The 27,653-nt window shown below is 43.6% G+C and overlaps 1 protein-coding gene across 1 annotated transcript in view; it reads left to right on the top strand.

Annotated features, from left to right (window-relative positions):
• The window catches only part of MDC1 (mediator of DNA damage checkpoint 1), a 1,303,504-nt gene that overhangs the window by 989,941 nt on the left and 285,910 nt on the right, over positions 1-27,653 (top strand). The window lies entirely within an intron of this gene.

Here is a 27,653-nt window from a genome sequence, read left to right as displayed (position 1 = left end):
TGCCAAAGGTAGTATCCAGTGTGGCTCTTAACCAAACCATTCATTTGCCAACATTTTATCCAAATCCCCAGAATAAAGGGGAGAGACTTCTGCACTCTTTGGACATACACAGGCAGCTATGCTTCTTCTTGGACAAAACAAAAGCTTTCAGAAAAACTGAGCAACTGTTTGTAGCATATGCTGCAGGATCACAAGGAAAGGCCATCTCAAAGCAGACTATTTCAAAATGGATAGGACACTGTATTCGTTTCTGCTATGCACAGCATGGCAAGAGTATTAGACCACATTCTACCAGGGCAGCAGCCACTACAGCTGCCTTTGGTTTTATTTTACTGTATGTTTTTATTAGCAATATGTATTGCCTACCTTCTTGGGGACATCTGGGGCAAGAAAAACTGAAGAAAATGGCATCTGCTGCATCTTGTATACCCCTGGCGCACTGACATTAAGGAAGAGGCGACAGCAACAGACGCCGGACCAGGACTTTGGAATTCAGGCCGACTGCGGGTAGCCTGCCTGCAGGATCACCCAAGTGTAATGACTGCAACAGTGAATACACTCTAGCATCTACATTTATGGTAGGTACACAACTGTACTTTCCAGGGATTCCTTTCCTGGCCAATCCTACCAGCGCTCCTGAAGAGCGGCCCAACTGCTTTCCTCTGGAGGTGGTTGGGGGGGGTAATTTCTCTTTGTACCCTTCTGCCTGGCTAACCATCACCGCCGATTCTTGGGTACAAAGGATAACCAGAGGCTGTCATATTCCCTTCGATCTTTGCCCTGCCCCCCCCCCCCCAACAAACCTACCCGACGTTCCACCCAGTCAAAGGGAAGAAGCTGCATTAGAGATATCAAAGCTGCTAAGAAAGAGTCATCCAAATAGTCCCTCCAGACCAGATAGGATCCGGATTCTACTCGAGACTATTTTTGGTGCCAAAGAAAACCGGGGACTGGAGACTGATTTTGGATCTCAGTGTATTGAACAAATTTGTAAGAGTACAGAAATTCCAGATGGTCACAATACAGTCTATCCTCCCGCTTTTGGAAAAGATGATTGGATGTGCTCGGTAGATCTTCATGATGCATACTACCACATAAAAGTAGACAGGCCATCAAGATGATTTCTGCGTTTCCGTGCAGGAGCCAGTCACTACCAGTTCAGAGTACTGCCCTTCGGACTCTCTACAACTCCGAGTGTTCACGATGTGCTTGGCAGTCGTCACAGCTCACTTGTGACTACAAGGATTCCAGGTGTTTTCATACCTAGACGACTTGCTTATCTCCGCCCCCACGAGACATCTATTGGAAGACGCCCTGGCATACTCTCTCCTCGCTGCAGAAAGGCTCGTCATAACCATAAACTGGCAAAAATCCAGTCTCACCCCATCTCAGTCAACAGAATTCATAGGGATCATCTTGGATACAAAGAATTGCAGAGCATCCATTCCAGAGCACAGAATTCTAAGGATAAAGCAACAACTGATTCCAATCCTTTCAAGAGAGAAATCCACAGCTCACTCTGTTGTACAGCTGTTGGGTTCTATGGTAGCCTCCATCACCATTGTCCCCCTGGCCAGGCCTCACATGAGGCTTCTACAATGGGTACTGCTCACCCATTTATATCCTTTTCAGTATCCTCTTTCAGCCAAGATTCGGGTAACCCACAGGTAGGTGCAAACAGGATTTGAATTGGTGGATGGCCCACAACCCATCACAATGGTCTTGCCCCTTCTCCCCCCCCCCCCAACAGCCCAAGGCTACAATGACCACAGACGCCTCCCTGATCGGGTGTGGGCCAGACAGTCCAAGGTACTTGGTCCGAATTGGAGGCCCGTCTGCATATAAATGTTCTAGAGCTGAGGGCGGTGCTTCTGGTGTTGCAAGCATTCGATCTCCTGCTGCCGTCTGGGACTATTGCAATACACTCAGACAACATGGCGGTGGTCTGGTATATCAACAAACTGGGCAGAGGCCATGAGGATATGGCAATGGGCGATAGCTACTGACAGTTTTCTTCTAGCAACACACATTCCCGGGAGTTCCAGTGTGATAGCAGACAGACTCAGCAGGTGCATTCTGCAACCTCACGAGTAGTCCCTCAATCCCTTGATAGCGGCGAAGATCTTCAACCGCTGGAGTCTTCCTTGCTGCGACCTCTGAGTCCCCGATCAACTACAAATGTAGCAGCAACTTCGCCCTGATTTCCCCTCCGGGACAGTCGCCCAGGGACGCTCTAGTCCACTATTGGCCCTCTGGTCTACTTTTTGCATTTCCACCTCTCCCCGTCATTCCCCAGTTTCTGAAGAAAGCCCGTCTGTTGAAGAGCAAAGTGATCCTCATAGCACCATATTGGCCTCTTCATATTTGGTTCCCCTTCCTTTGGCCTCACCTGCTAGATCAACTATGGATTCTCCATCCAACCCCGGAGTTGATATCCCATCCCTAGAATCTGATTCACCCCAACTTGAACAGCTTGAAGCTCACAGCTTGGCTCTTCCAATTCCCTTGATTGCCAGGCAGAATGATCTTTCTTTGCCAGTATGTGACATTCTTATTGCATCTCATAAGTCTTCCATTAGAATTACTTATCTAAGCAAGTGGAAAATATTTACTTTTTGGCTGAAAGAAAAACAAGTAGATCCCTTTTCAGCACCAGTGTCGATAGTACTGGGGATCTAGCCGATCTATTTCAATCCGGTCTATCGGCCTCTATTATCCGAGTTCATTTGGCTGCAATATCTAATTTCCATGATGGTGTCAAAGACTCCTCTCATGTCACACAAATTTTGCAATACCTTCATAAAAGGTGTGAATCATCTAAACTCCTTTTTTAGAGAACCTATTCAACCATGGGGACCTGTCATTAGTCCTACAAGCTTTGACAATGCCACCTTTCGAACCAGCCTCTTCTTGCGACCTCAAATACTTGTCATGGAAAACCTTGTTTTTGGTCGCCATTACTTCTGTGAGATGTATCTCTGAACTTCAAGCCTTATGCATCAAGGGTCCATATTTGATTTTTCATAGAGACAGAGCGTCATTGAGAACTAATCCTTTCTGCCAAAAGTGATCTTGGAAATGTCCATTAATCAAACCATTGAATTGACAGTTTTCTTCCCCAACTATTTAAACAAAGGAGAGTATTGCCTACATACCCTAGATATTCACAGGCAAATTTGCTTCTACTTGAACCGGATTAAGGCCTCTCGTAAATCAGACCAGGTATTTTTGGCCTATTCTGGACCTAAATTAGGATGTGCTGTTACTAAGGTCACATTTGCTAGATTGTTGAAAGACTGTGACACCTTCATTTATACACAACGTAATATTCCATTGCCTACTACCATAAAGGCTCATTGTACAAGGTCGGTAGCAACTTCTGCTGCCTTCCATGCCAGAGCTTCTTTACATGACATCTGTGCAGCTGCAACTTGGGCTACTCCTCATACCTTCATCAATCATTATAAATTGAATTTGGCCTCCAGGGGAAGAGCATCTTATTGTTCTATGGTGCTCAGGAATGTCCTTCCTTGAGAGCCTCCCAGGAATAGAGGTAGCTGGGGACTGTCCCACACGTAAGGAATGAACGAGGATTAACAATATCAGATAAAGAAGTCGTCTTACCATAACGTTCCATCTGTATTGTTGATCGTTGGTCAGTCATTACGACCCTCCCTCCTTCTCCCTCGTGTGGCTTCTAGTGGGTCTCACCATCCAGTTCTATTGGGTCATTTGACCTGAGGTAGCCTCTACCTTTTTTTGGCTTGCAAATTCAATCTGAGGTAACTGGGAGAGGGGAATTCTGGGTAAGAGTTTTAGCTCGAGAGTTTCGTTCTTGCACCTCACATATTGTTCCTCACATGTTATACAAAATGTTATTGAACTAACCACCTTTTAAAATCATTTCTATAAATACATAAATGCCCTAAAATGCGTAAAAATAATTATAATTAAAATCCTGATTCTAAAAACGTTAATGTGGGTTGATGCAAAAATCACCTAGTTGAAAATTAACCTAATATATACCTTAATTTTAATAAAGGGGCTATACTAATATTGTCATTGCCCGCGAAAGTCGTGGCATCTAACCTTATTTGCCACTTCATCTCGCATATATCCAAATGAACATCCAGTGTGCACCCTTGGTTATCCTTTATAACTTGCTGAATGACACAAAATTGAAATTCATGTTCTCGATGGTGTTTAATATGTCTTACATTTTGTATAACGTGAGGAACAATATGTGAGGTGCAAGAACGGAAGAGCATGTTTGTTTTTTTATTTTCAAGAGTTAATTGGTTAATTAGCTCAGGAATAGTTTTAAAGGGAGTGGGAACTTGGAGAAGTTTAGTTCTGATGAAGTCTGTGTATGGAAGACGAAACCTAGGTCAACTTGTCTGAACTTTTGTGTTTGAATAAAGATTCTAAATTCATTTTGGTGGGTTCCTATGTTTGGACTGGTCGGACCTTCCGTGTTTGTTATCAAGGACAATACTGATTGCACCAAACTGGTCCCACCAACACTGATACCCCGTCTTGCGCAGTGTCACTAGTGGCATCATGGCACCTGCCTCAGACCCCTGCCCTGCTGTCCCAGCAAGAGGGACAGATTCTGCACCCACAGCTTCAAACTCTGAACCTGGCAGCCTGGCTAATTACCTGATCTCTGTTAACATCTCTCAGTAAGCAAGTGATGGATGGTCATTCTGGAGGCAAGGAGGCCTAGTACTAGAAAATCCTATGCTGAAAAATGGAAAATATTCTGTTCCTGGAACCAAACTCAGGGGATGGGCACAGCAGCACCCAATTTACCCCATATTTTTCAATACTTAACTGAGATGCTTCACAAGGGCCTTTCCTTTTCCTCCATCAAAATTCATGCCTTAGCCATTTCAGCTCATTACAATACAGAACCACCCCTCTTCTCTCATCCACTGCTGAAGCAATTCCTCATAGTGGCCAAAAACTTAAGACCACCCAGGAGAGCCCCTACTCCAGCCTGGGACCTTAACCTATAACCTTGTATTGGAAAAGCTCACACTAGCTCCCTTTGAGCCAGCTGCAAATGCAGAGCTGAAATTCCTTTATTGGAAAACAGCTTTCCTTCTAGCCATCACTTCAGCAAGAAGGGTGTCTGAATTACAGGCCCTCATGGCAGTGGAGCCTTTCATCATCTTTCATGCTGACAGGGTCTCTGTCAAGACCAATCCCTCCTTCATGCCCAAGGTGGTATCCAGTGTGGCCCTTAATCAGTCCATTCGTTTGCCAACATTCTTTTCTAATCCACAGAACAAAGGGGAACGAATACTGCACTCCTTGGCCTTGGACAGGACTAAGACTCTCAGGAAATCTGAACAGCTGCTGGTTGCATTTGCTGCAGTGGCAGAGGGGAAGGCCATTTCAAAGCAAACCATTTCTAAGTGGATAGGCCATTGCATTCATTTCTGCTATAAGCACCATGGAAAACCTACCCCTCAGGGGATAAGGCCAAATTCAACCAGGGCTGCATCTACCTCTGCAGCCTTTCTCAGATGTTTTACTAGGGACATCCTAGAAGTTGCTACCTGGAGTTCTGTACATACCTTCACCAAGCATTACCGCTGTCCAATTTTTTCTAAATCCAGAGCTGGCTTTGCCACTGCAGTCTTGCAGGGCCTTATAGCTGGTCGTAATGCTATCTAATTACCTCCTTCCATCCTTAGCTTTGGGAATCTACCCAAATGTGATGACTGCAACAGTAAAACATGAAGAACATAGTACAGTTGTGTACACTTGCCATAAATGTAGATGTTAGAGTGTATTCACTGTTGCAGTCCTGGTTACCCTCGCTCCAGCCCCCTGACTTTTATTGACTATGCCTCTATTCTTGTTTACTATGCTTAAAGCTTTTTGGTATATTTGCTGTTTTGTTGGAGGTATAACCTTGTATACAATTGCTTCCCATTATGGGGGCACCTGACATCTGGGGCAAGAAAAACTGATGTAATGGCGTTTTAACTCTGGGTGCCCTGACAGTTGCAGGCTCTTCCCCAGCTCCTGCTTCAAAGGGCAGTCTCTAAGTGGGGTGTAACCTCCGTTACAAGGTTGTCCTTCTCTGTTCTGGGCTACCATCTTTCTTTGGGATTGCCTGTCTTCCAAGTCATGGCGAGAACATTAGCTTGTGCCGTATCCCAGCTGGCCTCTTCTGTTTTGGAGTGTCATATGTCAATATCTTCTGGTCTAGAGCTGGTGCCATCCTCCTTGTCAGGACAATGAGCACCAAAGCTGCAAGTTACCCCTGCACAGGGCTGCTCCTCTTGGGAGTTTTCATGAAAGATTCCCACTGAGGAACCAACCCGAAAGATGATGTGCAAGAGGAAGCATTTAGATTCCCCAGAAGAATCTGTCACTGAAGACACTAAGATGATGGGAGGGTTCCCCTTCATCACCCCATGAAGATGTCTCCTTTGGAGTCATCCTGGAGATCCTCATACAGAGGGTTAACGGGAAGTCCAAACACCTGACCTCTGAAAAATCCATGTACTTGCAAGCTTTTGGTTCTCATCCATCTACATCCCAGGTTACCCTACCCACTTAACTGTCTCATTAAATTGATCGCTCAGTGGGCATGAAAGGTCCCCGATTCCGTAGAGCTGATTCCCCGGAGACTAGACAAACTCTTAGCCCATGAAGGTCACCAGTATTGGGCCAAGGGTTTAGCAGTGGATGCCGTGGTGGGGGCAGCTGCCAAAAAGAAACTGAGTCCCAATGTCCACCCATCTAACAGAGTGTAGGACAGTGGACAGGTTTGGAATGCAGGTCTGTGCTGCTTCAACCTTGTCCCTAAGGTCCGTGAATTTTATGGCACATTTTACTAGACTCCAGAGGGATCTCTTTAAGCAGTTATTGGATACCGTTGCTGGAGCAGTGTCTGAGGTGCAGGATAAAGTTTAACTCTCAGCTGGCCACCCTGGAGTCTATATCGAACTTGTCCATGTGGCTCATTGCACATGCAGCTGAAAGGATGACCAGAGCAGCGGGTTTAGGTGTTGCCATAAGGTGTCGTGCTTAGATGCATTTGTGTGAGTTTGGGTGCCTTTTAAGTCTTCCTTTGTCAATGCTCCTTTTGACAGATCATCCTTGTTTGGCCCCAAAGTCAGACACACTGGCCAGGTGCGAAAAAAATGGAAAGACCCTTTCTGCTGTGGGTATTCGTTTTTCTATTCCTCAGCAATCCTACTGCAGTAATGAGCAGAGTGGAAAGATGTGGTTCAAGAAGTCCCAAGGGCCTTTCTAGGACACGCGTGGCGATTGCTTCCCTCAAGACAGAGGAGGGAGCTCAAATCCAAGATGCTGACCCCTGTGGCAAAGGTGGTCCGCGAAACCAGAGTTCCAGAGATGACTCCTGGACAGCCTTTCCAGCACTCCTTAAGCAGTCTGGGAGAAGACACTTGCTGCACTCCACAGCCTGGCGACAACTACTGATACATGTGGAGAAGATTACCAGAGATTACCATATCTCCTTTATTCTTTCCCCAAGATCACAAAGGGAAATCCCTGATGTTCCACCCAGTCAGAGGGACCAAGCAGCCTTGGAAATTCAAAAGCTGCTAGAAAGTCATCCAAGAATTCCCTCCAGACTAGATAAGATCCAGATTTTACTCTAGGTTCTTTTAGTGCGAAAAAAAGACACGGGACTCGAGACCAATTTTGGACTTCAGCCTTCTGAACAACTTTGCTCCGCAAAAAAAAATTCCTTGTGATCCCGGTTCAGTTTTTGCTACCCTTTCTAGAGGAAAACAATTGGATGTACTCTGTAGACATTCAAGACTCGTATTACCACATAAAAATGGACAAACGTACCAGAAGGTATCTCCATTTTCTGCTAGGGACCAGTGATTTTCAATTCGGAATGCTCTCCAAATGCATAGCAGAAGTCACGCTCACGTGAGACTACACAGATTCCGAGTATTTCCTTGTTTAGACGACTGGCTCCTCACCGCCCCCACCAGCCTTCTGCTTCAAGCCACAAACTTCATTCCAGACTTGTTCAACTGCTTGGCCATCACAGTCAGAGGAAAAATCCCAGCTGACTCTTACACAAGACCTTGAGTTCACTGGAGCTTCCATTGCAAAAAGGATTTATCCTGGTGAATGCAGTCAGAGGAAATTCTGATGTCATTCCTTTATTCCTCCTTAGTCCCAGGCCATACTGACCATGGGCATTTCTCATATCTGGTGTGGGAGATGCATTATCTAGGAAGAACAGTCCAGGGCACTTGATTCTCTGCAAGAGGCCAATTTGTACATCAATGTCCTGGAATTGAGGGAAGTGCTTTTAGCATTGCAAGCCTTTTATTCTGCCCTCCCTCCAAGGACAGGTGCAATTCAGTCAGACAACATATCAGTTGTATGGTACATAGAGTGGAACCAGATCTCACCCCCTGTGCCCGGGAAGTGCTCAGCGTGGCAATGGGCAGTATCCTCCAACCACTTTCTAGTGGCAGTGCATATCCCGGGGAGTTCCAGTGTGATAGTGGACAAACTGAGCAGATGCATTCTCCATGAGTGGTCTCTCAATCCCAAAGTGGTGAAGGAAATTATTTATCTATGAGGCCAGCCTTGCTGCGACCTTTTTGCTTCCCCAATTAACAAATGCAGCAGCTATTTTCCCCTATTACCCCCTCAGGGGGAATTTAAGACACACACACACCTTCTTGATTGGCCTCAGGTCTCCTCTATGACTTTCCCTTGTTTCCCCTCATTCCGCTCTTCTTGAAGAAAGCCCAAATGTTGAGAAGCAAAGTGATTCTCATTGCACCCTTTTTGCCTCTGCAAGTCTGGTTCCCCTTTCTTTGGCTTCCATTGATTCACCATCCATGGATTCTGGACCCAGTTCTAGACCTGATGTCTCGTGCGCATGGACTGGTGCACCCCAGCCTTCACACACTCAAGCTGACAGCTTGGTTCCTCCAGTTCCGTTATTCAGTAAGCCAAATAACTTCCCCAGTACAAAAAATAAACCATCCACCAGGAAGCTTTATCTTAGGAAATGGAATGGGCCTGTAAGAATAAATTAGAACCCCTTTTGGCACCTGTTGAGAATGTTTTGGAATTTTTATCTTATGCCCAAGGAACTTCTGCTTCCACCGTGAAGTTCAGTTAGCGGCCATTTCTGACTTTCACAATGGCTGTGATGACAATTCCTTAATATCCCATCGCTTATGCAAAGTTTTCCTGAAAGGTGCCTTACGTCTAAGGTGTGATCTGACTCTGGTTTTGAATCTTTAGTACTTCTCCCTTTCAACCAACAAGTGACTTGCCATCTTAAATTTCTCTCTTGGAAAACTTTTTCTAGTGGCCAGTACTTCTGCCAGGAAAGTTTCTGAAATGCAAGTAGTATGTGCAAAACCACATATAAAGCGGTACGAAACAAGTAAAAAATACAGAAACTGCCCAAGAACCACTAAACCCGCCTTTATTAATAAAACGTTTTGAGAATTGAGCGTTTTCGTCTCTAAAACTAGGGACTTCATCAGAATACATGTTCCACAATCAGTTTAAATATCATATAAACATGAATAATTCAAGTGTATCGGCCCATCATCTTCATGCGAATCTATAGGAAGTAATATCACTATCAATTAAAACACGTGAAATACAAGTCCCACCTATATAACAGTAATATCAAATTTTAAAAACCTTATACTATTCGTATTTATAGGATATTTAGTGTTTCGTTGTGGAACATGTATTCTGATAGTTTTTAATTTTAGGGACAAAAGTGCTCAATTCTCGATATTTTTATTAAAGGTGGATTTAGTGTTTCTTGGACCTTTTTTGTATTTTTTATGTGCAAAATCCTTGCATCTGATTTTTTAAAGGCTAGGGTTTTGTTGAGGACCCAACCCTTCCTTGCTTCCTAAGGTGGTATCAGACTCTAATATTAACCAAACAATTGATTTGCCCGTTTTCTTCCCCAGTGTTTCCAGTAAAGGTGACTATTACTTGCATTTACTGAATGTTCATAGACCATTGTATTTTTTACCTCTACAGAACTAGAGAGTCTAGAAGATCAGACCAATTTCCTTTTCAGGCCTAACTCTCGTAAAATTTGTATCAAATCTTACCTTGTCAAGATGGCTAAGATTGCTACCTTCATTTATAATCATACCAACCACAAGTTGTCTAAGCTTGTAAGAGAGCATTCTACTAGATCAGATGCCATGTTAACTGTTTTTCATTCCAAAGCTTCCATGGATGAGCTATGCACAGCTACAACGTGGGTTATGGTCTCATAGCTTTATAACTCATTACAAATTGGATATACTGTCCCGGGGAAGAACATCCTTTGACTCTATGGTTCCTCGAATAAAGAATATCCTTCCATAGGGCCACCCAGGACCTAATGTAGCTGGGGACTTGTTCCATTGGTCAAAAATGAATGAAGATTGGCAAAATCAGATAAAGAAGTTATGTACTCACTGTAACATTCCATCTGTTGTCTGTTTTCATTCATTCTTGACATCCCACCCACCTCCCCCCTCCTGTAGATTTTTTGGAGGGCCGGACAGTTGTCCTCTAAGCCTATAGGTTTGATCTTGGACATAGCTTCTTCTCTGTTTATATGTTCTGTCTTACTTTGGCTGCAAACTGAGATAATGGAGAGGGGGGCATTGTGGGTAGAGCCTTAGCTCTGGAGTTTTTTTGGCTGGCAGGAGCTGTATAACTGCAGAGCTGGTTCTGAGGATCGGAACCCAATCCCCACTGGTCAAGAATGAGTGAATATCGACAATGCAGATGGAATGTTATGGTGAACACGCCTCTTTTTTTTTTTTTTTTTCCCAGCTAAACCTGAGATGCTGGAAGGAACAGACTGCAATAATTTTTATGACAGCACAAATAAGCAAGTGGACTGTTATTCCATAGCAGGAGGGTTTAGTTGAAATGGCACATCATATGTGTGTGCTCTAAACCTGGCTGAGAAAGCAGTCTAGACCTTTAATAGTAAAAATGCAATCCTACCAGCAGGAAGAGTTGATTTTGACAAAACTGTGGCAGAAGGACAAAGTACTAAAAGTGGGAGACTAGTATTCATGGAAAATGATTACTGATTGTACACCAGGCAGAAGAGAAGGAATCTATTCCACTGTTCTGGGAATGTTGAGAGACGGATGTGAGATTTAAACTGCTGTACCCAGCTTTCTTCAAAGTATTCTTTCCTGGAGGGTGAAAATAATTTTTTGGTGAAGTTCATAAGGAGAAAAATATAAGTTTGTCCAACAAAAAGTAAGCGGTGAAGCTGAGAGATTCTGCTTGTTCTGATAATAGACCACAGATACCTGTGAAACTTTGTCTAAGAGTATTTCAATGAAAAATAGAGTGAAGGAAGGGAGCATGATAGTTGACCTCAAAGAATTGATAGTGCACTGGAAATTAAGCAGAGACGGGATTTGGGAGATGGAGATGAACAGTAATAGAACCAGTAACTTCGTGTGGGATTACATTGCAATAATTTGTGAAATATGACTGAACAAGAAAATCTGGAAGTATTGAAGTTTTTCAGAATTTGTTGGACTTGCAGGAGACACTAAAGCATATGCCATACTTCATCTCATTAATGTTCAGAAAATGCTTTAGGAAGGGGACTATGAGGGAGAAAGTTAAATGTAAGTAAATTTTTTCACTAGAACTGTTTTTGTGAGGTTTGGTTTTCTTTGCATGCTATAAAGTAAAATTTTCAGCTAAGTGTAATGGGGATTGTAAACAAGTGCAGCGGGGTTTTTTTTTTCTCCCTACTGTCAGTTTTAAGAAATATAGGCAATGCAGTGAAAGTCTGGTCAAAAGTTCATGACAAAAAATAATGTGCTTTTTCCTCATTCTTGCATGGGGATTAAGGACCTTTGATTTAGTAACAAGTGATGTCTTTCTATTCCTATGTTGCAGTATTCTGTTTATGGGTTTACACTTCTAGTCCCTCATATGTAAGGCCAGTATCCAAAAGCTTTTAGTCCCTCCTAGGTGCGAGAGACGTCTGGTCTAGGCGAGGGTACGTGGGCCATAAGTGACATCGGCACGCACCAGCCCTCAGAACTTTCCAGCAGCCAGTCGTATGCCAGGTGTTCCTGCTTCCGCTGATGACCGATTCATTTCAAAGTTAAGTACCCCATTGAGAACCTTTTCAGTCATTCTTTTTGTATTACTGCCTCCATGTCACCCAGAAAGGGTAAATGTCAGTGCGGCCGTCAGATCCCTCATAAAGACACCCATGATAAGTGTTCCGTCTCGGACGGTTGCACGATTATAAGGCCTGCCCTATTTGCCATGTATTCGTTCCGAAAACGTTGCATAGTCATTTGCATGTACTCGATTTGTACTTAGAACTAACGTTTGAAACAACTTGCTTTGCAGATGGAGGGCTCATCAGATGTCTCCTCTAAACCACCTAAAAAGGCCAAGTCTTTGAGGCCTGTAACACTTGCTGAGCCTCTTCCGACTGATCCCACAACCTTGGGTCATCAGCCTGGTCTCAGGATCTACCGCACCAGAAGTTGCGGGTACCTCTGAGGAAGCCGTACTACCGGTGGGCAAGAGCACGTCCACAGAGGCTATTCCGGAAGGCATTTTGGACGCTGGAGGGGAACCACTGTGTTTAGTGGAACCTTCCAATTCACTGCCTCAGACTTTTGACGCCCACTGTTAGATGCCCGTTGGGACTCTCAGGAAGAGAGGAAAAAGGAAGCATCTCACTCAGCCAGCAGAAAGTATTCCAGGCTGGCAGGCCTTTAGCCAAAGCCTTTTCTCAGCTTTCATGACCCTGAGGCCTACATCAGTTGCTTCTGCACCTGCATCTTCTCCTCCTCCTTAGTCCTAGACCTCGACCTGCAGAGACAGTTACTAGGGAAGAGGACATCTGTTCAGATTCCTCAGATTCCCTCTCTTACAATTCACAACTTTCTTCACCCTTGGGATAGGGATTCCCAGAGAAAGAATCTATAGACCCAGATTCCCCAGTTGAAGATTTGACCTTCTCTGAAACTATATTTTTAAAATGAATGAACACTTCAAATGGGAATCCACAGATTTTTCTGAAATACAAAAGAGGTACTATGACCTCATTCAGATGAAACACCAAACCCTTTGGCCATTTCTCCTCTACTGCCTGCCTTTTTAGATGCCTTTTCTGTATCTCTCATTGTGGACTCTCAACCTCCTGCTCCTCATAGAGTAGACAAGACTGTACAAAGTCCCAGATTCTGCTAAGTACTTGATCAAGTGACCTGCAGATACAGCTACCCTTTGTCTCCACAGACAAAGCTTCTAAACTCTTGCCTAACACCACCATTCTTCCTGCTGACAAAGACAGCAAAACTATGGAAAGGTTAGGTAAAAAGATTTACACTTCATCCACCTTTGCATTTAGAGGTACTAATTACCAGACTCGTATGGCAAAGTACACCCTGTCTCTTCTTGACTCTGCACCAGGCTGCTGGCAGGCATTCCAGACTCCTCAGCCTAATTGTCTTCTCTTTTGGCCCCTACATCCCAAGTCACCAGGCATTCAATTAAATGTAGCTATGATGCTGCAGAAGCCTCAGCAAGGTCAGCAGATTCAGCTTCTGCCCTTAGCAGGTATTCCTGGCTGTGCTTGTAACCCCTACCAGATGCTTTCAGAGCTAAGCTCAGTGATGCACAACTTGCCAATGCTGCCTTATTTGGCTCACAAGTAGCAGACCTTTTCAAATCACTGCAACAAAAAGGAAATGAGATGCAGGATTTTAAACATCTGCTAGTTTCCCCTATACCTAAATTTTATAGGAACTATCCTGCGAAAGCTCTTTATTAGGAAACACTCCAACCCTGTTCCTCAAGCTAGACTCAGGCAAATAAGAAAAAAATCCTTCAGGTAGAGCACCTTCCTCTAGGCGAAGGATGCCCATTCAGGACAGGGCAGGTAGTGTCTGACTACCTGCCACTCCTGTCTCCCCCACCAGCTGCTTCCATCCCACTGTCTGCTCGCCTTTCCCATTGCCTTCCCGTTTGGAATCGGATCACTTCAGACAAGTGGGTTCCCTCCACCTTCCAAAGACTGTTATTACCTGTCATGGATAACCACTCCATTAAGGCTAGGCATGCCACGACCTCCTGATCAACTGCCCCTCCTGCTTACCAGTACTCCAGTCCCTTTTAATCCAGGATACTGTAGAAAAAATTCCTCCCTCCCAATTTGGAAGAGGATTTTACTCAAGGATTTTTCTGGTTATCAGAAAAGGGCCATGAAGACTCATCCTAGACCTTTCAAGGCTCTGTCCTTAAAGGTGTCAAGTTTCAAAACGTTGACCCTGCCAACTCTATTCCCTCTTACTATGCACAAAGGCTTCCTGGCTACACTAGACATCAAGGATGCCTATTTACACATTCCCATCAAACCCACACGCACACAAAATGCTTGTTTTAGTGGGCTCCTCACATTTGCAGTTCTCTGCCTTGCCTTTTGGACTTTCAGTTGCACCCAGAGTCTTCACCAAATGCCTGGCTCCAGTAATGGATTTTTGCAGGACAAAAGGAATACAAATATTCCCATACCTGGACGACATGCTTTTATAGGCTGACAGACAAAAATTCCTACTAACCCATCTCCAGGTTGTGGTGTCTCTCCTACAGGCCCTTGGGTTCCAAATCAACTTCCCAAAGTCCAACCTCAAACCAACCTGAGACATTGTGTTCTTAGGGTGCAAAATCTGCACAGACTTGGAGGCCTACCTGCCCCCAGCAAAGTTGAGTTCTCTTACAGAACACCTGCAAGGGATTTTATATTTCTCTCAACTGACTGCAAGGTAGTACCTCAAGCTTCTGGGTTACATGGCAGCTACCATTCCCATACTATACCCCTAGCTCTGTTACACATGGTAAAACTACAGTGGTACCTATGCTCTGTCTGGAAGCAGCGCAACCACCCACTGGAGCACATTGTGCTCTTGCTTCCATGCCTGAGACAGCAGACCTTATGGTGGTTAGTTCGGGTAAATCTCAACCCAGGACTTCCCCTCCAACCACCTCAACCTTCTGAGGTCATGCATACAGATGCCTCAGAACTGGGGTGGGCCATGGAAAAGTACAAGGCCTGTGAACATAGACAGAAAACGGAACACATCAATGCCAGAGAAATTAGAGCAATCCTCCTAGCCCTATAGGCATTCACTCCATTCCTTCAGAAAGTATCTCTTCTGTTATACACAACACCACAGTCCTGTGGTAAATCAGCAAACAAGGAGAAACCAAGTCCTACCTGCTCTGCAGTCTTGCTGTACTAGTGTGGGAAGTAGCCACTTCTCAGGGAATTACCCTGAAGGCAGCATACATCCCCTCTCCCCAACTCCCAAGCAGATTGTTCGAACAGAACCAGCACAATCACGATTAGATGCTTCCCAGGGATATCTTCCTGGATCTGGTCCACAGATGGGGGTACTCCTCAAGTAGACCTGTTTGCCTTTGCCAACAACAGGCAACTTCCTGGATACTACACCAGACCCACAGGCACTGGCAACAACTCCCTTCATCTCATGGAAGGGGAAATACCTTTATGCACCCCCCCACTCCCTCTCATTCAGAGGGTCCTGCCACGGATTCAGCAGGACAATCCGGAAATCTTGCTGTTAACTCCCTGCTGGATGCGACAGCATTCATTCCCCTGATCCTGTAGCGGATAGGCTTCTGATCCCTTACAGACACCTTTACAATGAGGACATGCTCAATGTCCTGCATGAGGCCAAGAAACCTAACACTAGAAAATCATACCTGTCTTAATGGAAAAGGTTCATTACTTGGTGTCAAAATAAGCAGCTGGATCCACTAACCAGAGACATTACCCTTGTGCTGTTATTTGTGAGAGTCACTTCACACCAGCTTGTTCTACCTAGCTGTTAAGGCACACCTGTCTATCTCTGCATGCCTATCCATGGATCCCCCGTTGGCATCCAGACTCCCTTCGAAGCTCTTCCTCAAAGGGATCCTGCATCTCACCCCACCCTCCCCCCAGAAACTTACTCCTTGGGATCTCAACTATGTGCTGGAAAAGCTTGCACACCCCCCCCCCCCTTTGAACCAGCTGATCAAGCTTCCCTAAAGTTTTGCATGTGGAAGACTGTCCTAGTGGCAATCACTTCAGCCAGAAGAGTATCCAAGCTCTAGGCACTAATGGCTACACCTCCTTTTCTTCCCTTTCATAAAGACAGGGTTACCCTCGGGGCAAACCCATCTTTCATGCCCAAGATGGTCAGTGACCTGTTTTTCAATCAAGCCATCCACTTATCCTGTTATTTTTCCCCAACCCACAGTGAAGAAGTCCGAGTACTTCATTCCCTGGATGTTCAGACAAATTAGATTCTACCTTCACAACACCAAGTCTAGCAGAAAGACTGACCAACTTTTCATATCTTTCCACTCTAGATCACTAGGGAAGGCTGTGTCCAAACAGACTGTTTCCACTTGGATCTCCAAGGCCATTACCTTCTGTTACCTGCACCATGGTAGATCACTTCATGGTACAGTAAGAGCCCACTCCACTAGAGCCAATGCATCCTCGGGCTTTCTTCAAAAGCCTGGACACCTGTTCTGGAGGCAGCCACTTGGTTTTCTGTTCATACCTTCAAACATTGCAAACTAGACCAGATCTCTAGGTCCAGGGCAGGGTTCGCTAGGGCCATCCTGAAAGATTTCCTGGAATCTGCTTCCATACCAACCACCCTTTCTCAGTGAGCTTTGGCACTCACCCATGTGCAGAATACTGCAACATAGGAGAAGAACGGCATAGAAAAGTTGTGTAAGAACTTACCATAACCTTAGATGTCCTTCTCTTCCATATTGCAGTATTACTACCCTCCCTCCTTCCCCTTCTTGGGTATGTTTTCCCTCTCTGGATGGCAGTGACTTGGCATTGCCGTATTAGGACTGGCTCCAACTGGGGCCTTCAGTTCTGAGGGCTGGTGAGTGCCGACATCACTTTTACAGTCCACATACTCTCGCCTAGACCTGACGTCTCGTGCACCTAGGAGGGAGTGAAAGCTTTTGGATATTGGCCATACTTGCGCAAGACTAGAAGGGTAAACCCATATGCAGAATATTGCAACAAGGAAGAGAAGGACATCTATGGTTATGGTAAGTTTTTGCACAACTTTTCTTTGCGTAGGCAAGTAAATGAAAAATAAGTGTTGTGAGGCTTTTTTTCCTTTCCGGTACATGTATGCTCAGTAGGAATTCTGCAGCTGGTTTTCATGTTTCCATGGAAACAATCTGATGAAGAGAGTCTGGCTTGCCTGGTTCTCCTGTCTCTGGTGACAATCTGGTAGAGAAACTGGCTACAGTCTGAAAAGTGATTGGCTGAATTAAAATAAAACCTGAGAAGAGAGATTGGCTAGGTGTTCTCTGAAAGCATTCAGATCATTCAGGGTTTTTTTTCCCAGCTGGGAGAGCTATAAAGAAAAGACAAAAAATTAGTACTTGGTAGAATCACAGGCTACACCATGCATCTTATCACGTTTAACCTGTCTTTTAGGTTAACTCAAGTGTGTGTGTGGCTGTCAGTTTGGGACTTTTGTCCCCATTAGGAGGGTAAAACTTAAGTATTTGAAGATGTACATAGTTGTGTATTACTATGACATTAATAGGTTTTAGAGCGGTATTGGGGGTGCTTGTTTTTTTTTTCTTTTTTGCTGGCTTTCAATAAGTTTTGTAAGATGTGACATAGTCTCAGATGGGTATGACAGGAAACTGTATAAAAGGTCAACCTGTCAATGTGTGCAAGCAACACAAAAGCTAGAGCTAGACATTAAAGAAAAAAAGATGTTGAAAATAAGATGGGAATAATAACTTTTTAATGCAGTTATGTTTTCTGTAAGTTCTTTAAATGGCAATGGTTGACAGAAAAATAAAGACTAGCAAACTATATTAAAAATGTAGCGTGCAAATAGCCATGTTACAGGAGAGACACTTTGAAATGAACATTTGAATTTGATAAAGAAAGGTTTTCAGGATGGTTATTCAGCAGAATACCTGGAACAAAGGAAAAGGAATACTTGTATTTGCAAGAGGAGCTCCTATAGTGATAGAAGAGGTTAAAGATAATGGTAGATTTGTAGTGCTAAGGGGCTACTAGCAAGGGAGGAGGATTACACTGACGTATTTATATTCCACCTAAAACTGCTATAATGGAGCTTAAGAAAAATCTGGGAGAGGTCAGTTTTCCACATGGAATATTACTGATGGGGGGACTGGAATGTGATTTGCAACAATAAAGATATCTGGGGGGCACAAAAGGGAAAGTTTAACAAAGGAGGGTGGATTTCTGAAGAATTTATGAAAATATTGGTATGGAAGATATGATTTCAGTAATAGGCGTTCAGAGTAAATTTACATATTCCCCAAGTTATAAAAGCTGGGCTAGGGTAGACAGAATTTACATTTCACAGGAACATGTGCATTTAATTGAAGGTCTTGGTACGCACCAATAACCATTTCAGATTGTGCACTAGTAACTAAAATAAAAACACAGGATAATGAAATGAAAATGAGACATTGGTGCTTTCCCACCTATCTGTTGAAAAGAGGAATTTAAGGAATGGGTAGTGGAGATTATTCCAGAGCTATTAGAGAGGATAAAAATTCCTTCTGAAAATATAGCTAGGGAGTAGGATAAAATTCAGATGGAGTTTAAAAATAGGGTGGAAGTAAAAGAAAGGGAGCTATGGTTAAGAAGTAACAAAAATTATTTAGAGGGACTGACGAATGTTAAAGTATTGCAGAATAGGGGAAATGTCACAGAACAAGAGGATGATCAACTGCAGAATGTTAAGCATAAAATAAGGGATTTGATATGCACAAGTTTAGAAAAATTGCTGTTGAGCAACTGTTTTTGATAGCAGTGGAGCACTAAAACACTTAGCACAATGACTTGGGCAACTGAAAGTAAAACAATGGCAGTAGCAGTAAATTATGCACCCACGCACAAATTGGTTTAGCAATATCTGCATTTATGGGGACAAGATAAAATGTGGTTTAACTATCTGTTTATGGGGACAAGATGAAATGAAGTATTTACGTGTATGTATTAACAATCCTGATGTGGCAGGTGAGGGTATGTGGAAAGAGACTAAACAAAAGCTAATACAAAACCTGAGAAAATGGAAGCTTTGTTATACATATAGTAAGATGCAAACAGTCAAAATATTTATTCCCTTTAGTTTTGTACATAGGGCAGGCATATTTTTATCAACCAGAGAGAAGTTGTGGATAGCAATTAAAGAGCTGAAGGACTTTGTGGGAGGGGAAGATGCAAAAGCCAAGCAGAGTGTAACAGGGCAGATTGGGATTACCCAATTTGAATGGGTATTTCAGAGCTACACAGTTAAGGCTACCATACATAGCCGAAGCAGAAAACTATAATTAAAAGTGGAAATGGATAATGAAACATGGGAAGCTCAAGAAAGGAGGAGACTGGGAGTTTGGATGTAGGCCTTTAAGAAGAACAGTTATAGCTGCAAAGTAGCAGAAAGTATTCTAAGAACTAAGCCAACATGGGGAATGGAGAAAGATTCTCCCGATAGGGATGACTGGAATTAGAGATGTAGACAAGAGGGGGCTGGAATTTATTGGAAAACACTAGCAAAGGAACCAAGGTATTGGGCAAAAATAACTAGAGAAGGAAAGGTAGTAGAATGGGAAGAGGCCAATAATTTATTTGGACTGCAGGCTAGAGATTGCCTTCCCTATCAAGGATTAATATTCGAGTATTGGCAAGAGAAAAATAGTGGGGTCCTAAACGAAAGACTAGCACCGATAGTTTATAGAAGAATCTAGAACAGAAGCTGCCGTTAAAGGGGATAATTAGAGTATATAAAATATTGCATGATAACTATAAGACTCATTCAGAGGAGGTTAGAAAGTATTGGAAAAAGGGATTGGGGAAGCACTTCACAAAGAATGGGAGGATATATTTGTCTGCCAAATATGCAACAAAGTCTAGAAGATTTAGGATTTTGGCTTGGAAATGTTAATTTTATATGCCAAGTAGACTCCACAGACTATTTTCTGTGGGTAGACAGCAAATGTTGGAGGTGTAATGGTGAAGAAAGAGGTACCTGGGGGAATATTTTCTGGGAATGTGGTGGGTTGGTAGACTTTAAGGATTCTCTACGGGATGCACTGTCATGCTGGGTAGACAGATTCGTGCGATGAGGGAGATTTTTCTGAGCTATGACAGAATTGGAATTGCCTAGACATGGTAAGGCCTTGCTGTGTCGAATTATGGTGGCTGCCAAAAACAGTTACTAGAAAATGGAAATCAGAACCTAAATCAACTGTTCCAGAAATAGTGAATGTAATAACAGGTAAAGCAACTGGAACAGAGATCTTTAGAAAAGGGTAGGAGCAAACTACATAGGAAAATGGGAATTTTGGGAACAATACATACAGGGGAGAAATGAGGTTTAAAAGAGGGCAGGACTTAAGCTATGTAATGTTTGACTGAAAATGAGTGGATAAGTTATAAGTGATGTAGAATGTTTGCAACTGGGAGTGTCAGTATGGTTTGTGATGTAAAATGATTGTGTCTAGGATTGTGTTGCCGTGGTTTGTTTTTATTTATAGAAATGCATGGATGTAAATGTTGTAAATGATTTAATGAAGATGTTTCTTGTTGAAGAAATAGGGGCAGGAATTTTTATGCAATGTTGCTTAGGTTATATGATATGTAGGAGTGTATGTGAAGTATGCTAATGTTTAATACAATTTGATTGCTTTTGTATAAATGTAAATTTGCCTATGTCAGAAGTGATAACTCAAAGGTGTTTTAAAAAGTTATACAAAATTCATTGTAGAACAAAAAGGAAACCTATTTATCTTGCATAAAATGTTACTGATCTAAAATTTATATTCATAATTTTTTTTCTGAAAAAATCAAGTATGCATGTATAGATGCAAAACTCGTCCCATCAGTCTCTCATCTGCAAGAAAAATTTGCAATGAAAATAAAAAATGTTATTTCTAGCATCTGTAAAACAGTTTTTGAAGGACTATATGGAAGATAAATTACCACCTCCATAACAAATGCTTGTGAAGTACTGGTGGTGGTTCAAGTCATTGCTTCATTTCTCCAGAAGTACCCGTTATGCTTGCTCTAGTACAAGCCAGGACAGTCACTCTACACGCCAACCCATGGCCAGAAATTTTGTTAAAGTAGGCTACTCACCACCTTGCATTCTGTTCAGTGGGGAAATAACTTTGCACACTTTGAGCATACATAGACTGCTGAGATTTTGTCTAGGAAATTAGAAAATCAGATGGGCAACGTTTATTTATGGTCAGTCAGCCAATAAGGAAACCATATATTAAAATGCCTTTTGTTATTCCTTTCATGGAAGACCTGCCATGCTATGTGAAGACCCATTCCACTAACCACACTTTCTCCAGACATTGTAATTTAAGTTCTGCATCAAGGACAGGGTTTTCCACTTCTGTTCTCAAGTTGTGCTGTTTTAATGGGCCTTGTTTATCAAGGCTGGCCGCCAACTGTCTCTTATGCAGTGGGAGTCATCTCAGAAGTGATGAGTGCAGCAGAGAATTAAAATTAATGTATTTGTGTTAGAAACTTATAATTATAGATGAACATATTCAGTGTTGCAGTCCTTACTCCAACCTATCATACCATCTCTTGTCCTGTACTCTGTTCACCTTATTTCCTCACCCCTCTCCCTCCCTTTTCTGACCCTGCCTGGAGCCCATAGAAGTATATTGGAGCATCATTACTGAATATTTGTCCCTCTGCCCAATTCCCTTAAAGGTCACTTGTGCTCTGTGGCATAATGCAAGTTCCTTGTCCAGCCTAAAACATGACACTGGGCAACACACCCTTGTACCACAGATGTCTGTGTGGGAGGTACTCTTACGGGGGGGGCAAGCAAGGTAAAAACACTGGAAGATGGTCTGGCAGGCAGACTGTTGCAGGCAGGAATCGCAAGGAATGACTAGAACAGTAATTATACTAAAGTCTGTAAGTATGCCAAGTTCCAATACAACTATACTTTTGCTGAAGTACATTTTTTTTCTTTTGGCGTGTTCTTTCATGATTTATTAGGTGGTTGTGAACTTGTGTGTGTGTTATCCTAACACTGAGACATCCTAGTGTAGGCATACCAAGCATAGGAGCTTGAGATGTAAAGAAAATAGCCTTTTGAGGCAAAAGGAGGATTGCAGGGGATATGGTAGTTACGTGCACATTACATACCTTTCCTCCTCTGCCTGTTTTGGGGTTTCTTCACCACTGTAATGTAAGAGTCCAGTGGTTTCTGTATTCACAGTGCTTTTTGTTGTATTTACTATTAAGACCCAGCTCCTGAACATATCTGGAGATGGCTCCTCCTCTCAGTCCACAAATAGCCAATGATGTGATGTCAGTCTCTCCTTTATTCTCACTCATGGGTCAGATCTGATCCGTCGGATCAATCTCTGCCTTATACAAAAGCTCGTGGCGTTCTACCAAGCTGTCAGCACCCTTCCCTTCCCAGAATGCACATCTTCATTACCTCAAATCTCATTTGCCACTTCACGAAAGATGTGGTAGTTTTCACTGAGCTCCAGGCTAAGGTGAAATTTTGTGTATTTCCTTATTTATATTTTATATTTACCTGCAAGTTAGGTTTCTCTCCAGCTTTTCTGCATATATTCTTTATATTCTCCATTCTTGCTACCTAATTTTTAATTGGTAAGTAGAGAGAACTCCATTCTTCCTCCATCCTACTTTCTCTCCTGTTAGTCTGTAGTTCACCTTTTTAGATGGGCCTCCTGGCTTAAAAAAAAAAAAAAAATTGTTGGCATTATTCTGTGTTCTGCTGGGACAAGTTGATAGTTGCTTGTAGTGTTGTCACTTTGTCTTTTTCTGTCACTTCTAATTGTGGTATGTCTCAAAAAACAGGTAAACCAGATAAACCCTTGGGGTTTAAGAAATGAGGAGTGTGGTTAAAAAAAAAAAAAAAAACGCCCGACTGGCTCTCGCACTGTATATTGTCGTGGACCTTTACATCTCCAGGAGTCTTGCAGTATTTGTCATGGTTTCAATCAGTGTGCTTTGTTAGAAAGAAGTTGATGTTGAAGGGTTTACTAAAAAGCCCTTTTTCTAAAGCCATTTCGGGCTATGACTCTGAATCTTCATCTTTATTCTCTGCTGAAAAAACAAAAGACTCAGTCAGCTCCAGAGGTTTCCCTGTGGCCAGCTCAAGAAAAGGCTAAACTCTGTACTCCACTATGTAGTTTGGTGTAGAAGTGTCAAATATGAAGGTTCATCTGAGTGTTCAGTAGTCTCATCTCCAACAACCTCTGCCCCAACATCCACTCTGATCTGAGAAAAGTCTCCTATTGATCTGGTCTTCCAGACTGCTTTCCTCTGTTTTAGCAAGATGTACGTCTCCAACCCTGTCTACCCGATCCACTAGAGCCACTCTGACAATGACATGGATAGGGTTGTACAGCAGTTACTGAAGATACTGGCACTGACCATGTTGTTGGATCACAGCCCTGTGGCTTCGGATCTGTCGGTCTGCCCCAGTAGCTTCTCTTCAGACTCATTCTTTGAGTTAAGAGCCGGAAAATTCTGATGTTCAGATCGTGTCTGTCTAGCATCAGAGACCTCCAGTGTCATCTGCTCAGAGTTCCTCCACTTTCTTGGAAGCAGAGGAGTCGAGCTCTCTGGTCAGTCACGGGCTGAGGGATCCCGACCATGTTTTCTTCAATTCGGACCCTATCACTTGGAGTGTCGGTTCGGATGAGCTCTGCTCATGCCTCTGCCTCTGACTTGACTTCGGGTCCAGAGGGGCCTCCGGTGCAGACTTTTTTTTTTGTCTGTTTCAAGGAGTTCCTCTGATTAGGGGCAGGGAGCCTTTGAGTCCATCACTTCAGATTTTGATCTTGAGAAAGCTGAAGGGTCCCCACAGTCACCTCCTGAAGATGCCTCATTTGCGGACGTCTTGGAAATGCTTGTAGAGGTGGCTGGTGGTCCAGCAGCCTTTCAGTGTAGGAATCTGTATACCTGAAGGCTTAAAAGTTCCACCCTTCTACTTCCTGGGTGACATCTCCTTCCAATGAGTTTATTAACTTAAATCTCTCAGAAGGCTTGCGAGACCCCAGATTCCATAGATCCTATTCCTAGGAGGCCAAATACTTCAGGTTGCTTATGGATAAGAATCTCCTTACAAAAGGAGTAGATGTTATGGTTGTGGCAGCAGCCACCAAAAAGGAGCTTTTTGAGACCAGTTCCTGTGTCTGCCTTCCTAATAAGGACTCTAGGATGATGGGGAAGCGTGCCTTCCCTTCAGCAGGCTTTACTTTTCACTCACTGAATTATCTTACCCATTTTGAGACCTCGGAGGGAACTGCTAAAAGAATTAAATACCTTGCAAGGAGCTGTGGCTGAACAGGTCACAAAGCAGCCTGTCAGCTTGCCACCCCTTATTTCAGTTGACTCCTCTGAGACTGATTTCTTATGCAGCAGGTGGAGCGAGTAGAGTCTTAGTTTCAGGTATCTTTATTAGGAGGCAGGCCTGGGAGCGACTTTGATTTTGTAGAGACTTTCAAATCTTCCTTTGAACACCCCTTTTGATGGCTCATTTTTGGGCCAAAAGTGAAAACGCTCACCAGGTGTGAGCAAGAGGGGAAGACCTTTTCTGCCAGAGCAGTCCATTTTTCTACTCCAACCAGACCCTATCCTAAAGGACAGAAAGGTAGTGGAAAAATGTGGTTCTGAAAATCTCAAGGTCTTTTCTGGCTGCACATGGTGAAAGTTCTCCCAGAGGCAGAGGAAGGAACAAAGGAATATGCCACAGTCATGACAGGGGAGGCCTGCAAAATCAGAGATGCTTTCTTTGGCAAGCCCTTTCAGCGCTCCTGAATGGAGACCTGATTACTCATCTCTGGAGGTGATCAGGGGTCTGCTGTCTCTGCGCCTTCAGGCCTGGCAAGAGATTACAAATGACAAATGGGTGCAACAAATGTCCAGAGGTTATGTAATCCCCTTTGCCCATCCCCTTCCCCAAAACACACATCCCAGATGTTCCACCCAATTTAAGGGACCAAGCAATCAAAGATTTCTAGAACAAAATCATCCAAGTCCCATAAACAGAGGATTCAGAGCTTATTCATGATTCTTTTTAGTTCCAAAGAATGGGACTGAAGGCCCATCCTGGATCTCAGTAATCCAAACAAATCAATCAAAAAGAGCAAGTTTCGAATGGTCACTTTACAGTCTGTTCTGCCCTTTCTGAGAAAAGGCTATTGGATGTGCTCATTAGATCTTCAGGATACGTACTACCATACAAGAATTGACAGATGATCCAGAAGACCTCTGCACTTCCGGGTGGAAGCCAGTCATCAGTTTTGAGCTCTGTCCTTTGATCTCACTACACCCTCGGAATGTTCACCAGTTGCATGGCAGTAGTGGCGGTTCAATTGAGGCGCCTAGGATTCAGGGTGTTTCCATTTCTTGACTACTGGCTTCTAATGTCCATGACCAGGCATCAACTCATAAGGGAAATAGAAACTACCTTGCAACTCTTCTCACATCTAGGAATCCCCTTAATTTTGAAAAATCAGCTTTACAACCTTCCGAAGGTGTGTTTTTTATAGGAGCTCATCTAGATAAAAGACAAATGATAGTTGCTTTTCCCCCGACAGAGGAGTAATATTGCGCAAACAGGTGAATATTGATTTTCAAGAAGAGCGACTCCACTAGCCCGCCTTCACATGAAAATACTGTAATGGTTGAAGTCTTTTCTATTCCTATGTTGAAGTATTCATACTGTGGGATTTCCTGCCTCAGACAACCCGATGTCTGCTCCTACACAAAAGCTTAAGTCTGGCTGCTGTAGGTGCGTGGGATATCACATGCAGGGCCATAAACCAGGGACCATAAATGTGACTAGGTCTGCACGCACAGACTCAGAAATTTTCAGCTGCAGACTGTTAGCTTAGACCGTTTCGCTCCTATGACTGAAGACTTGAAAAGATTAGTACCTCATTGGGGTTTTTCAAGTTTCCTTTTTTAGCCGATGTCTGAAAAAAAGAGCAAATGCAATTGAGAGCGTCAGATACTACACAAAGATTCTCACGACCAGTGTGTATTTTGCTTAGGTAAGGAGCACAGCCATAAGGCCTGCTCTATTTGTCAGTCTTTCATGCCTAAAACCCTACTAAGCCATCTGGCCGCACTAAATTTATGTTTAGCGAATCAACAGTTAAAACGCTTTACTCTCAGGATGGATCCAGAATCGGCTGCCCAATCCGAACAACCAAGAAAGAAGGCCAAGGTTTCCAGGCCTACTCACGATGCTGATCCACCATCTAATGTCCTGCCGACTACCGGTATAGGGGCCGAGGGACACCCGGTTACTTCATCAGCTTCGATTCCTCTGGAAGAGGCCGTTACTGCAGCCACAGATAGCATGTCTGCAGAGTCGGTCCAGGCACCTGCCACAACATATGTAGAGGGGGAACCGTTAGTTGGTCGGCCAACCGAGACCTCTCCTGCTCCAGCCCAGGGCTCTGTCCCTAGGCCTTCTAAGTCAATGCCAACAAAGAAAAAAAAGAAAAAAACACTTGAGCCCGTACGCCTCAAGGAACTCCAGATTGGCAGTTTACCAATTCTTTAATGCAGGCCTTTATGGCCATTAGGCCCTGCAACTACCAACATTCCTGTGTTGAGGCTTACGGCAGCCTCTGCTTCCTCCCTCCCTCCCTTTACCTACTAAACAGGAAGAAAAACCAGGCCAATACTTACCCCTCTTGAGGAATCTGTTTCCTATGTGTCTCAAATTGCTTCACCTGTGGATTATTCCTCAGATGAAGACCCCATTGAGGGAGATTCCCCACCAGAGGATATTACCTTTGGGTGGAAACTGTTTCAGAAATGAAAGACTACTTTACGGTGGGATACTACCTTGACAGATACCCAGAAAATATATTTTGAACTTTTGCAACTGGAGTCTCCCTCTCCTTCAGCTATTCCTCCAGTGCTTCCAGTCTTCCTGGATGCATTTAACTGAGTCTCTAAGAATCCACAATCTCAACCTCCTGCCCCTAAAAGGCTGGATAGGTTTTACATAGTGCCTGATGACCAGAAGTTTCTGGTGAAACCTCCCCTGGCAGACCCAGCAGATATTGCTGTGTCCCCAGGCAGACAATCTAGGCAATTGCCTTCTGCTTCATTTTTGCCCACAGGTAAAGGACAGCAAAACCATGTATACACTTCCTGTACCCTGGCCTTCAGGGCTATTAATTATCAAACCCACATAGTTAAATGCACCCTGGACCTGGTCGCCCAGGCTTCCACCTTGCTGACTTTCACCCTAGACTGTCCAACCAAATCTGACATTGCATCAAAACTGTCTGTAGCTACACAAGTAGCCAGACACTCTATCAGGTGCAGTTATGATGCAGCAGAGGCCTCAGCCAGGTCTGCTGCCTCTGCATCTGCTTTGCGCAGATATTCCTGCCTTCTACAACCTCAACCAGAGGATTTTAAATCCAACATCATGTATGCTCCACTGAGACCACAACCTTTTATTTGGGAAAAATTCAGCAGAACTTTTCAAAAACTTTCAAGAGAAATGTAAAGAGCTGCAGGATGTTAAGCA

This window comes from Protopterus annectens, chromosome 9.part0 (assembly GCF_019279795.1).
Source record: "Protopterus annectens isolate FY-2018-M chromosome 9.part0, PAN1.0, whole genome shotgun sequence".
In the NCBI taxonomy this organism is placed as follows: Eukaryota; Metazoa; Chordata; order Ceratodontiformes; family Protopteridae; genus Protopterus; species Protopterus annectens.
This window is presented reverse-complemented; position numbering and strand designations above follow the sequence as displayed.